The 13,035-nt window shown below is 44.8% G+C and overlaps 1 protein-coding gene across 2 annotated transcripts in view; it reads right to left on the reverse strand.

The window, feature by feature from the left end:
* CH25H (cholesterol 25-hydroxylase) overlaps window positions 1–13,035 on the reverse strand; it is a 47,207-nt gene that overhangs the window by 6,951 nt on the left and 27,221 nt on the right. The window contains exon 4 of one of the 2 annotated variants that reach the window (XR_010412417.1): window positions 1,037–1,420. The exons of the other annotated variant lie outside the window; for it this stretch is intronic. The gene's annotated coding sequence lies outside the window, so the exon portion shown is untranslated. Of the gene's footprint in view, window positions 1–1,036; window positions 1,421–13,035 lie in introns of those variants that run through there. 2 annotated transcript variants of the gene reach the window in all.

The raw sequence follows: 13,035 nt of genomic DNA on the forward strand, positions 1-13,035 counted from the left end.
ATTACCATGAGCTTGTCTATATTAAATATACTGCTTTTAGTTTTCTAATTTAATTTTTGAATCAGTATTACATTTGTACTGTTCAAAAATATTTAATAAGGAATACAGGACAATCCCGCTCCCACTTCTTCCCCCGCCTGGCCCTTTCCCATATACATTTATCTATAAATGAAAGAGAATGAAGATGTACTTGTGTTTCAAACAAGGAACGCCAGTCCAGGTGGTGAGAGTACCATCCAGGAAGCAAGGAAGGAGCTAATATTCATTGGGCAGCCGCTGAGTTTCTGCACAGAGGTATCTGCAGGTGAGCAGATGTGCTGATCCCTCCGCCAATTACCACGAGGGACACAAATCCTTGCGAGACCGGATCCAGGCTGGCTGACCACTTGGGGCAATCGATGCAAGATGAAGCTTCGCACCTGCCTTACAGATGTACGGATACAGATGGGCGCAGAAGACATAACCGAACGAATCTATCATGAGCCACATCTTCCAAAGATCGCCAAAGCCAGGTTGACCCAAACCGATGCCAGCCAAAAACCTGGTGATGCTCCGTGAAGTTCCAGCATTGGAACACACGCTTCCCCTGTCAGAGCACAGGACCTGCTTAGACGAAAGGGAAAGACGAGTATACGAGTTGGCCCTTGTCCACGTGCCAGGAGACACAGCGGAGAACGGGCAAATCTGAAAGGCCAGAGGCCGAACCCGAAAGCAAAGAGCCAAGTATGCAGAACTTGGCAGGCAGCTCCCGATCGCGCGGGGGGCGCGGGGGTAGTCGCGTGACGAGGTATTCACCCCTGCGCGCGGGGGTGCGGAGGTCCCGTGTCCCATCGTGCACCATCATCCAGCCCCAGGCACCATCCAGCTCACCGCCCTTCCCAGTAAGGAACAGCTACCACCGGACACAGCCAAACGAGCTGGCTGGGCAGAGGTCACGTCATGGGCGCTCCAGCAGGACAAGGGACATCAGACTTCTCTCTGATTAGACACACAGGCTAAAGACGGTTTGGTTTTTTTTAAAAGATTTTATTTATTTATTTGACAGAGGAGAGGCACAGTGAGAGAGGGAACACAAGCAGGGGGAGTGGGAGAGGGAGAAGCAGGCTTCCCGCTGAGCAGGGAGCCTGACATGGGGCTCGATCCCAGGACCCTGGGATCATGACCTGAGCCGAAAGCAGACGCTTAACGACTGAGCCACCCAGGCGCCCCTGAAGATGGTTTTTGACCCCAGAACATTCCATGAGCTAAGATTTCCCTGGAAACTAGGTGACTCTTCACTTTCTCTGAAAAGCTGGTGAATTTTTGTCCCATGTGAAAGTGTCCTTAAATTCCTTTATGATGACTGTTTCCGTGGAGATATCTCCCCTTTCCGGTGACTGAGGGCACCTGTCCTATTAAAAATGGAAGTCCAATCTGCAGGCTGAGAAGAAGATGAAGCGGCAGATCATTCGGTGGGATGAGTGTGCCAAGTCACACGAGTGTGCCCAGATGCCCCAACACACACCTGCACACCCAGACAACATGCACACACTACACACAGGCACGAAACACACACACTGAGGAACACACACACACACACACAACCTCATGACATAACACCACACACAAACCCCACACCACACGTACTACTCTCTCTCACACACACACATACACACTCCTAGGAATACACCACCCACATGCACACACACCAAACCACACACATACACAAGGCAAACCATCACCTCTTGCAGTTTACATGTCTTCTTCTCACACACGATCATAAACACAAAGGAGACAAACACTCTGTCTCTTTTGTCTCTGATCTCTAGGGTCTCCTGGCTCCTGATTCTGTCTATGTGACCGGCGGCATGGTGTTTCCTCAGTAAGGGCTGAAATCTGGCACCTGTCATCTTGAAAGTGAAAGGTGAGATTTCTTTTTCTACACATGATCTAACATGGAGTCATATTTTCTCTGGCTTCTAGCTGTCTCGCCTTCCATGTCCACTCATCTCAGGCTATGTTAAGTGCAGATGAAAATGAGAAACCACATAACAGTAGGAGGGAACAGAGGTGAGGGGGCTGGAATGTGGTATCCGTGCATTTGAACCACGTATAGCCACGTGGCCTTGAGTGAGCTGAGGAATATCTGCACGCTTCGGTTTTCCCACTTGCAAACTGAGGATGACATTAGCAACTTCCCCTAACAGTTGTCAGGATTAAATACTATTACGTGCTCTACCAAGCACTTGACACCCTCCCTTGGGTTCAGTGAGTGCTGAATAAATGTTAGCTATATTTTTATTAGTTCCCAAAAGATATCAGGAACTCTAGAAGCCAGACGATCCAACCCCTGACTTTCATGTGGACACGAGCTAGAACAATTTCTGGAAGAAGAAAGGTCACAGTCATTTCGGCTAACAAAAAGTCATGCAGACTGTGTGTTCATGCGTTCTCCTGAAGAATGCCAAGTGTGGTGGAATCCTACATCTGTGGTCTGTGCCTTATTCGCCATAACTACATTCTAGGGTCGTACTGGGCAGAACAGCAATACAACCCAGCAAAGCAAATTAAGGAAAGGGGCATAGGAATGAAAACTTCACAGGGAATCCATGAAAACACCCAAAGTTTTCAACAATCTTCAAAGAAGACTTTGAGGCATAAAATTCTGTCTTACATTTCTACATATTTGGAACGATTTTCTGCACATAATTTTCCTTTAAAATGGGGCTAAAAGAGAGCAAATCGATTCTGCTGATTCTGCTAAATTCATCCTAATCCTTCCTCTATTCAGCAAGAGAAGAGGGGCTTATGATTTTATTCATGGAGAAGTACTACAAAGAGAAGAATCTTGCACTCCAACTCAGGATGGTCTATCTTTAGTAACCCTACCATTGCCTTCACTATTTCTTCCATTAACAGCTAGAATTGACTGGGTAAATTTCCTGCCTTGATGAACAGTCACCCCTGAGAAGCCACACAAAATGAGGGAATTATGATCCTCATCATGATACTCTAAGTTCATTTTTTCATATCCCTATGAACACTTGATGCCTTGGGGCGAGGGATGTGGGGGAAGATGAGCCTCTGGATAGCAACCTCAGATCTACTCCAAGGACAAAAAATATCCTTCCAGAGAACTTCAGGACAAATGTTGCCTGGTGTGGTCTGAATGTTTGCATACTCCACGGAATTCATAAGTTGAAATCCTAACTCCCTATAGATGATGGTATTAGGAGGTGGTCTTTAAGAGGTTCTTGGGTCATAAGCCCTCGTGAATGGGATTAGCGTTCTCTTAGAAGAGACCTCACAGAGATCCCTACCCCATCCACCAAGTCCAGACACAGTGAAAAGGCACAGACTACAAATTGGTCTCTCATCCAGCCATGCTGGTGCCCTGACCTTGGACTTGCCAGCCTCCAGAACTATGAGAATACATTTCTGTTGTTTACAAGCCACCCAGTCTGTGGTCTTTAGGTATAGCAGCTTGAACGGACTAAGACTCTTGCCAGTTCAAAGTGAGGTATTGAAGGATCCTGGTTTGGGCTTATTTATGGATTTGTTCCATTTGTTTCCTCATTGGGGAAGAATATGAAGAGGCCGTGGGGTAAGTTTCAGCACTTGACCACCAACCTTTGGGCTAGGTACAGTGCTGCGCGTGCAGATATGCACATGCGTGCGCACATGCGCGCACACACACACACTCCGAGATCAGTAGCCATGGAAACGAGAGTGAATCTGAATAGTCAGAAAAAGTAACCTCAAATCTCAGAGAGGAAACTTCAGATCAGAGCACATGGAAGTGTCCCGAGGGTAGTAAGAATTGGATCTCATGCAAGGACTTCATGATGCCTTCCCCAACTGGCCTCCGCCTCGGACATATCAAAATTCCTCAATAGAGGGCCATGTCGACGGGGTGGAAAGCCTGGCTCGGGTAACCTAAGTCCAACTACATTGTTCTGGGAACAATATTCACCAAAGGAGATCCCCACACAGAGAGAACGTGAGTGGGAAGAGGGAAGGAGAGGGCGCAAACAGGGAGCTAGGAAGACCCAAACACTACTAGACCCTTGACTACATAGGGAGAAAAGAAGGAGACAGTGCAAGACTTTCAGTAGTCCTTAGGAGCTTCTGCAATCCATTCTCACAATCTAGCCTACATTCTTGGGGAAAACAAATAGCAGAAGATTTGGAGGCAGGCCAATCTTATCTGGCATTTCTATAACTCTGACACAACTTTGTTAGAAAACCAGTTTTCTTTAGGTTGCTCTGTAATCCATGATTCATCTTCTAGAGGCATAACATTTTCCAGAAATTTCAGGGTCTGATGGTTATCTTATACATAATTTTTACAGAAAAAATTGTGACAAGTGAGGTTTGCATTTGGCACCCATATGCAACCTCTACAAATTCCTTTCTTCTCCCACTTATAATAGAACCCCTCAATCTCGAATCCCTCGTGCTGTTTCTGATGGCTATGTTATTAATGTGGAGAATGCCATTTTAGTTTTTGTGTACTAAATAGGGAGCAGGAGACTTTGAATAAAACAGGACCAAATGGTTTGTTGTAAGAAGGAGAACTTAAGGGATGATCCAAAAAGAGACAGGAGACTCATCTTCAAGATGCTGTGCTCTAATCCCACCACCTAGTCTCACGCCCTCTCCTACCCCTCCCCATTCCCTGTAAACTGAAATAAAATCAGCTCTTGGACTTACCATTCATGGCCCGAAAAATCACCTTTACCTTTATCCTTTCTTTGTGAGGATTCCATTCACCTCCATGTCTTAACTGAAACCTGTCTTTCCTCTGAGAATGCTGCTTCCCCCACAGCCCTCTTAAATGCTGCCCTCCCAACCCCATAGCCTGGATCTGAAGATGGGTGATTAGATGTCATTCTTGCCCCTTAATACAACTTGCAACCATTCGCCCTCACTCCCCCTGAAATCACCTAGCTTTGATTCCCACATCACCAGATTACAGCCATACCATCCTCTATCCATCAGTCACAGTCATCTGAGGATCCCTGGGACAGTCCTCCTCATTCCATGAAGATTTAACTCCTGGCTCACTGTCATTCTCTCCAAATCTCTATAAAAAAACCTCATCTTTCCAACTCCCTGATTTCTGAATTTCATGACCTCTGTCCTAGAATGATCTTGTCCACAAACACTACCTTAGTCGCTCACTTCCATAGTCATGACCTAGACGTTGTCATGACCAATAGCTGCTTTCCCACCAGAATCTAATATCAGTCATTTCGTTTTTTCAACCACCCCACCGCCTCTCTCTGCACCTGACTCTCCCTAAAAGCCCACCTCCATGAGTCCTTTGACCCCCACCAAGACCCATAATGCCTAGGTTTTTCTCACGTTTCAGGAGCCCCGCTCAGTCATGTCTTTACTCTCCTCCTTCCCCAGGCTAAATGCCATCATCAATCATTATAACCATTCCCCTGCTTTCTCCTCATCTTCTTTACCTTCTGTTTGACAGAGTTGTTTAGCAAAACCCCAAGCTTTATTCAATCGGAATCTCCACCTACTTTATACGTGCTCCCACACAGCTACTTGGACTGGAGGAAAAAGACAAAATCGTGTTGATGGTCATGTTAAATTCATAACCACTAACTCCAAATGGAAACTTAATGTTGCTTGGCAATCACATTATTTTCCCCTAGTCTGTTCACTTTTCCACTCTCTGAGATGGTTGTTTTATTCCCTGCCCTCTTTCCTCAAACTTCCAGCCCCTCTTCCCTCATCTTCTCTCTCAGCTGATAATCTTAACTTGTACTTCACTGAGAAAATAGAAGCAAGCATAAGGAAACTTCCACAAGCTGACCCCACTGTGTCTACCTACCTGCCGGCATGAACGCCCACATGGTTGCCTTCCTCTCCCCCTGTTGGTGTGGAAAAGAACTTCCCATGCTTCCAGCGAAGGCCAGCACCTCCCTGAGGAGGACTCTGGCTCCCACCCCTCTTCTTTCCTCAGGTATACTGCTCCCACGGTTCTCCACTTCCCTCCATCATGAATCCCGATGGCCATAGACTCTTCTGTTCTGTCACTTATCTTTAAAGAATCCTCGACTCCACCTTCCTCATTCTCTCTTTTTTTGATAGTAAAGTTCTATGAGATTTTCCCAAACTCACTGCCCCTGATTTCTCTCTTCCCATTATCTCTGGGCCACACTCCAATCAGACTTTCACTCTGACCACTCAACCAAAACGTCTCTTGTTGAGATCCCCAAATTTTTCTACGTTGCAAAATCCAGTGGGCAGTGCTCACCTGTCTCCTCGCTCGAACCATCAGGGACAGTTGACACAGGAGCTGCCTTCCTCCTTCAAGCTAGTTCCCCTTCACTTAGCTTCGAAGACACTACATTTGCCTGGCCTCCTTCCCATGTCTCCATCCACTCCTCTTCACTCTCCCTTGTTCTTGTCTCATGCTAAATATTGGAGGTATGTCTTCTCTTTTCTATCTATGCCTTTTTCTTTGTGCATCTCATTGAGTTTCAAGGATTTTAATGATTTCTAAATGCTGATCACTCTCAAATTCATATTTCTGGCCCATAGTTCTCCTTTGAGCCCTAGATTCATGTATAATCTGCTGAAATAGCATCATCTCCATCTGTATTTCTGGGACATTTTATTTAGCTTTATTAAATTTTTAATTTTAACTCCAGGAGAGTTAACATACAGTGTTCTATTAGTTTCAGGTGTATAATATACTGATTCAACAGTTCTATACATGACTCAGTGCACATCACGATAAGTGTGCTCTTCATCCCCTTCACCTATTTCCCCCTTCCCCCCTGCCCACCTCCCCTCTGGGAACCATCAGTTTGTTCTCTATGGTTAAGAGGCTGTTTCTTGGTTTGCCTCTCTCTTTTTCTTCGTTTGTTTGTTTGTTTTGTTTCTTAAATTCCACATATGAGTGAAATCATATGGTACTTGTCTTTCTCTGACTGATTTGTTTCATTTTTTATTATACTCTCTAGATCCATCCATGTTGTCACAAATGGCAAAATTTCTTTCTTTTGATGGCTGAGTAATATTCCATTGTATATCTACACCACATCTTCTTTATCCATTCATCAGTCTACAGACACTTGAGCTGCCTTCATAATTTAGCTACTGTAAATAATGCTGCTGTAAAGATAGGGGTGCATGTATCCCCTCGAATTACTGTTCTTGTATTCTTTGGGTAAATACCCCGTAGTGTGATTGGTAGATCATAGGGTAGTTTTATTTTCAACTTTTTGAGGAACCTCCATATTGTTTTCCACAGTGGCTGCACCAGTTTACATTCCCACCAACGGCACACGAGGGTTCCTTTTTCTCCACATCCTCGCCAACACTTGCTGTTCTACGGACATTTTAAACTTAATATATTAAACACTGAGTGTCTACCTCTCCGCCATCCCAAATGCTACTGCTTCCATAAATGTACTCACCTTAGTAAATCCCAAATCCCGTTCTTCCAGTTTCTCAAGCCAAACTCCCCTATTTCTCTCATACTTCACATTCAATTTGTCACTAAATCCTGTCTGTTCCCCCCTCAGAATTCCTCCAAAATTCAGCGCTCTTCACCATCTCGCTGCTACAGCCTCGGCAAAGCCACCACCTTCTCCCAACTCTCTACTCAATTTCAGACTTGCTTCCGTTCCCTGTTCTCCACACAGCAGCCAGAGTGAGCATGTTAATATGAGTCAGAACACGTCACTCCTCTGTGCAACCCTCGCCCATGGTTTCCCATGGAGGGAAGACCTCCTGGTCTCTCTGACTCCCTCCTATATCCTCCTGGCTGCTCACTCCACTTGAGCCTTTTTGTTCCTCACAAACTCTAAGCATGAGTCCACCTCAAGCCATTACCACTGGGGGTCCCTCTAACTGGAATTCCCTTCAGCTAGGTCCACAGCCCTCTCCCTTCCTTTGGCTATTATTCAAATGGTACCTTCTTAGTGAAACCTTCCCTCACTACCCCTAAATAAAACTGTGACAACTCCACACCATCCTAGCCAACATGTCCTCTACTCTTTTCTGGCTTTAGTTTTCCCCTCAGCACTGAGATATCTCAAACATACTGTGCATTTTTCTTATACATCCTGGTTATTGTCTGTCTCCCCACTATGACTTAGGTTCCGTGCAGGTTTGTTTACTCACAACCATACCCCCAGTGCTTACAACAGTCTCTGGCAAAAGGTAGATGCTCATTTGGCGAATGAATTAATAAATTAATGAAAACACGCTTACATATTTGCTAGGTATTGAAGATTAGAGTGGGAGCAAAAGTCCACTGAAATACAATTCCTGCCTTTCAGGAATCTGAAGAGGAGATGATAAAGGCATGCCAGTCACTGTAACACAGGGCAATGTGTGATGAGTGCCATGATACGTGGCAAAGAAGAGATGGAGATATTCCAAGGCAGGTTGAGAAGGCTAAGAATGTGTGGTGAATAGCCACTTTGTGCCAAGGAAGGCAGGCTTGGATTTGATTAATCAAGGTTGAATTGATCTGAGATAGAAGCACTCCCATGTTCATTACAGCATTATTTACAATAGCCAAGATGTGAAAACAATCCAAATGCCCACCAGTGGATGAATGGATTAAAAATGTGGTACATTGGGGCACCTGGGTGGCTCAGTCGTTAAGCGTCTGCCTTCGGCTCAGGTCATGATCCCAGGGTCCTGGGATCGAGCCCCGCATCGGGCTCCCTGCTCGGCCAGGAGCCTGCTTCTCCCTCTACCACTCCCCCTGCTTGTTCCCTCTCTAGCTGTCTCTCTCTCTCTCTCTCTGTCAAATAAATAAAATAAAATCTTAAAAAAAAAAATGTGGTACATTTACACAATGGAACATTATTTGGCCATGAGAAAGAGGATATCCTCCCATTTGTGACAACACGGATGGATCTTGAGCACATTATGCTAAGTGAGATAAGCCAGAGAAAAAAAAAGTACTGTATGATATCACTTTATGTGGAATCTAATAAAGTCAAACTTGTAAAACACAGTGAGTAAAATGGCAGTTACCAGATGATGTTGGGGGGTGGGGGTGATGGTGCTTAAGGGTACAAACTTATAATGAGTATTAAATAAGCCACAGAGATCTATACACAGTATAATGAATGTAGGCAATAATATTGTGCTCTAATTATATCATGTGATAAATATTGCTACATTAGCAGTCATATTATACTATATAAACATATCAAAGTTAGGTGCTATACACCTTAAACTTACGCAATGTTACCTGTTAGATTTATTCAATAAAAAAAGAGAACAAGAAAGTAAATAAATAAAAATGTAGCAACTTCAAACAACTTCAAAATTCAGATCTTGAAGTCAATATATGGTCTGTAGTGAAACTGAATGGAGGATCTGTTAAGAATATGACTTCAGGGTCAACATTTTAAGCTAGGCCAAGTAAATGAAATTTTCATCTATGTGTAAAACTTTTAATCCAGTGGTCCCTAAGAGCTTTTGCATTCCATGGCTGGATGAAAATCAACTTTATTAAACTCTGTGAAAGCAAGTTTAATACAGGGAGGGGAAGGAGAGACACAAAGGGGACAGACCACAGTCCCAAAGGGGCCACTCTGTTGAGTAATGCTTATGTGGTTATAGAAGAAAGAGCCCCAGTGTTAAGAAGCAAGATCCCATCAACAAGTGGGATTTCTTTGTTGGGGGGAAGGGAGGATAGAGGCTAATATTGCCTAAGCTTATCAAGGTGACCTTCTGGAAGAGGTTGAATATTTGACAGGCTTACAGGATGGGAAACCCCTGAGGAAGAGGATAAAATGGGGCAAAGGAGGTAGGAATTTGCCAGAACTAAAGAACTAGCCAGAGCAGAGACACAGATGGTGGAAGTCTGAAGGAGGTCAGCCAAGGTCAGAGCAAGGTTACATCGCCCAAGGCCATGGAATGACACACCACTGCTGATGCTCAGTCCCACGCCCGAGTATGGTCTCGCCAGACATGAACATCTTGAAATACAATTGGTCCTCATTATTACAGATTCTGTATTTGCAAATTGGCCTACTTGCCAAAATTTACTTTTAACCCCCACATCAATTCTCCCAGCCTTTTCACAGTCATCCGTGGACATGTGCAGAGCAGAAAAAAAAAAAAAAAATGAGTCACCTGACATGCATGCTCCCAGCTGAGGTTGAACAAGGTGACATGCAGTCTTCCTGTTTCAGGGCTCACACTGCAAACAGATGACCTTTTCAAGGTCTGTATAGTGCTACACTGTTTGCATTTTTGGGTGTTTTGTGGGTGACTGCACTGTTTTAAATGGCCCCCAGACACAGGGCTGAAGTGCTAGTTTTCCTAAGCACAGAAAGACTATAATGTGCCTTATGGAGAAAATAAGCTTAGTTCAGGGCTGAGTTGAGTACAGTGTGAATGAATCAATAATACATAATAAATAAGGTGTCTTTAAACACACATAAAAAACATGGTTGTCAGTTGATAAAAATGTTGTGGCTAGAGGCTCTCAGGACCTTGCCCTGTATTTCCCCGAGGAGCCACGGTCAGTGTTGGCTGATTCAGAGTTCAAAGCCATCTTACAGCACACAACGACCTCAACGGATGAGAATCAACTGTGGTTCCATGCTCTCTAGTAAACAGCTCGTCATCCTGCATGCTGAGCTCCCCCAGATGCCTTGGCTGCTTTGTCCTCTCCTCACTCACACCCATCCTTCTAGACTTATTTAATAATGGAGCCTCTATGACTGGTTGATGTTCGTGCTTCCCTCCAGGAAATAAAATAAGTCCTCCATTAGCCACAACTCACCAAAGTAACTTTTATTCAATCAAAGTTGTGTGAGTGCTTTCCTTTAAAAGAGCATGCACGAGAGAGAGGAAAGACAACTCCATAAGAAAAATTAATGATTTTGTTAAAATAACTAATACCCTGCCATCCGTGAATTTTCAGCCAATATCCTGACAAACGAGACTGAGTTTCAGAATTACTAAGTTCCCAGGATTCCAAGTTAAAAGAGAGAAAGAGAAAAGGTAAAGTGGTAAGAGATGAAGAAAAAATCTGGTTATTGAGATAAGACTCCAGAATTTGCCAAGTTAGGATTATTTTAGTGGTTAGATGCCACTGAGAGAATTAGAGTTTGCTAGCAATGGAACATTAAAGAACTGTCCTGATTTTGTTAATGGGATTATTCCTCAGGCCCCAGAATCTCGAAACACCTGTGTTCAAATCCTGGCTTTGCCATATACTTACCATAATGACCTTGGGTCAGTCACCAAACCTTGATAAGCCTGCTCCTAAATTGGTTAAATGTGAGTAATGCAAGTTCCACTCTCAAAGGGGATCTGAGAGAATGAAAACAGATGAGGCAGACAGAATATAGAGCCCAGAACCAGGCACAGAGAAAGGCCTCCAAGATTGTTAACAAGTATCATTCCATTACATTTCCCATAACATATAAATAATACATGCTTATGTTTTGAAAAATTGGATGGGGCGGAACAAGATGGCGGAGGAGTAGGAGACCTGGATTTCGTCTCCTCTCAGGAATTCAGCTGGATAGGGATCAAACCATTCTGAACACCTACAAACTCAACAGGAGATCGAAGAAAAGAAGAGCAACAACTCTCTCATCAGAAAAGCGACCACTTTCTGGAAGGTAGGACGTGCGGAGAAGTGAATCCGAGGCGATATTCGGGAGGATAGACGGCGGGGGAGGGGCCTCCGTCGGCCGCTTCTGGCAAGTGATAGAGCCGCGGAGCACAAAATCGGAACTTTTAAAAGTCTGCTCCACTGAGGGACCTCACTCTGGTGGCTAAGCGGGGGGTGGAACCCTCCGGGACAGTGTGGTCTCAGGACCCTCGGGGTCACAGAAACACCGGGGGTGCCTGAGTGTGGCAGAGCTCCCAGGTATCGGAGCAGGGAAGCCGGCTGCAGGGGCGGAGCCCAGGCGCGGGCTCTCAGCTCGGGGTGGCCATAGACCGTGATCCGCGGCACAGTCGGGCCACTGCTCCTCCAGCAGGGACCCAACAGGCGGCAGATCCGGGGACACTCACCTTCCTCCCCCGGGAGGAGCCGCGCGGGAGTGCACCGCAGGGATCTGCTGGGTTTGGAGACTCCACCCGGGGTCGGGTGCCAGAGATAGAGGCACGCGGTCACAGGCCGGGTGAGCACGGAGTGCGGCCGGAGACTGGGGAGACGGGAGTGACTGGCGGCTTTTCTCTGGGGGCTCACTGAGGAGCGGGGCCCCGAGTTCTCGGCTCCTCCGGGGCGGAGATTGGGAGGCCGCCATTTTCACTCTCCACCTCCAAAGCTGTAGGGAAAGCCCGCAGGGAACAAAAGCCCCGGAGAGCAAACGCGAGCAGATGACTTAGCCGGGAGGGGGCAAGGGCGGGGCACTTCTGCCTCCGGCAGAGACATTTGGAAACCACGGCAACAGGCCCCTCCCCAGAAGATCAGCGAGAACAGCCAGCCAAGACCAAGGTTACCGATCAATGAGAACGGCAGAACTCCAGCGCTAGGGGACTACTGCACATAGAATTCATGGGTTTTTTTACCATGATTCTTTAGTCTTTTAAAGTTAATTTTTTTTTAACTGTCTTTTTGTCTTTTTATTTCTTTTTGAATTTTTCTTTTTCCCTTTTTCAACCAACACCTTATCAATCCCTTTTTTAAAAAAAAAAACATTTTTATTTTTCATTTTTAGAGCCATATTCTATCCCTTCATAGTAGTTACCCGTATTTTTGGCTTATATATATAAGTTGTTCTCTCTTTAAAATTTTGAGACAGTTTCTTCTAACAGATTAAAATATACCCTAAATCTCTAGTATATGGTGTTTTCTATTCCCCTGCCTGATCACATCCTCTCCCTTTTTTTTTCTTTTTTCTTTTTTTAAATCCTCTTCTTTCTTTTTTCAAACAACTTCTTATCAATTCCTTTTATAAAATTTTTTATAATTTCCATCTTTACAGTCATATTCCATCCCTTCATCATATCAACCCTTATTTTTGTACATATATAAATTTTTCTTTCTTTAAAATTTTGGGAGGCACTTTCTTCTAAAAGACCAAAATACACCCC

The sequence above is a fragment of the Mirounga angustirostris genome, unplaced genomic scaffold, assembly GCF_029215605.1.
Source record: "Mirounga angustirostris isolate CCGP_5_RB_7025 unplaced genomic scaffold, mMirAng1.0.hap1 SCAF_6, whole genome shotgun sequence".
NCBI classification, from domain to species: Eukaryota; Metazoa; Chordata; class Mammalia; order Carnivora; family Phocidae; genus Mirounga; species Mirounga angustirostris.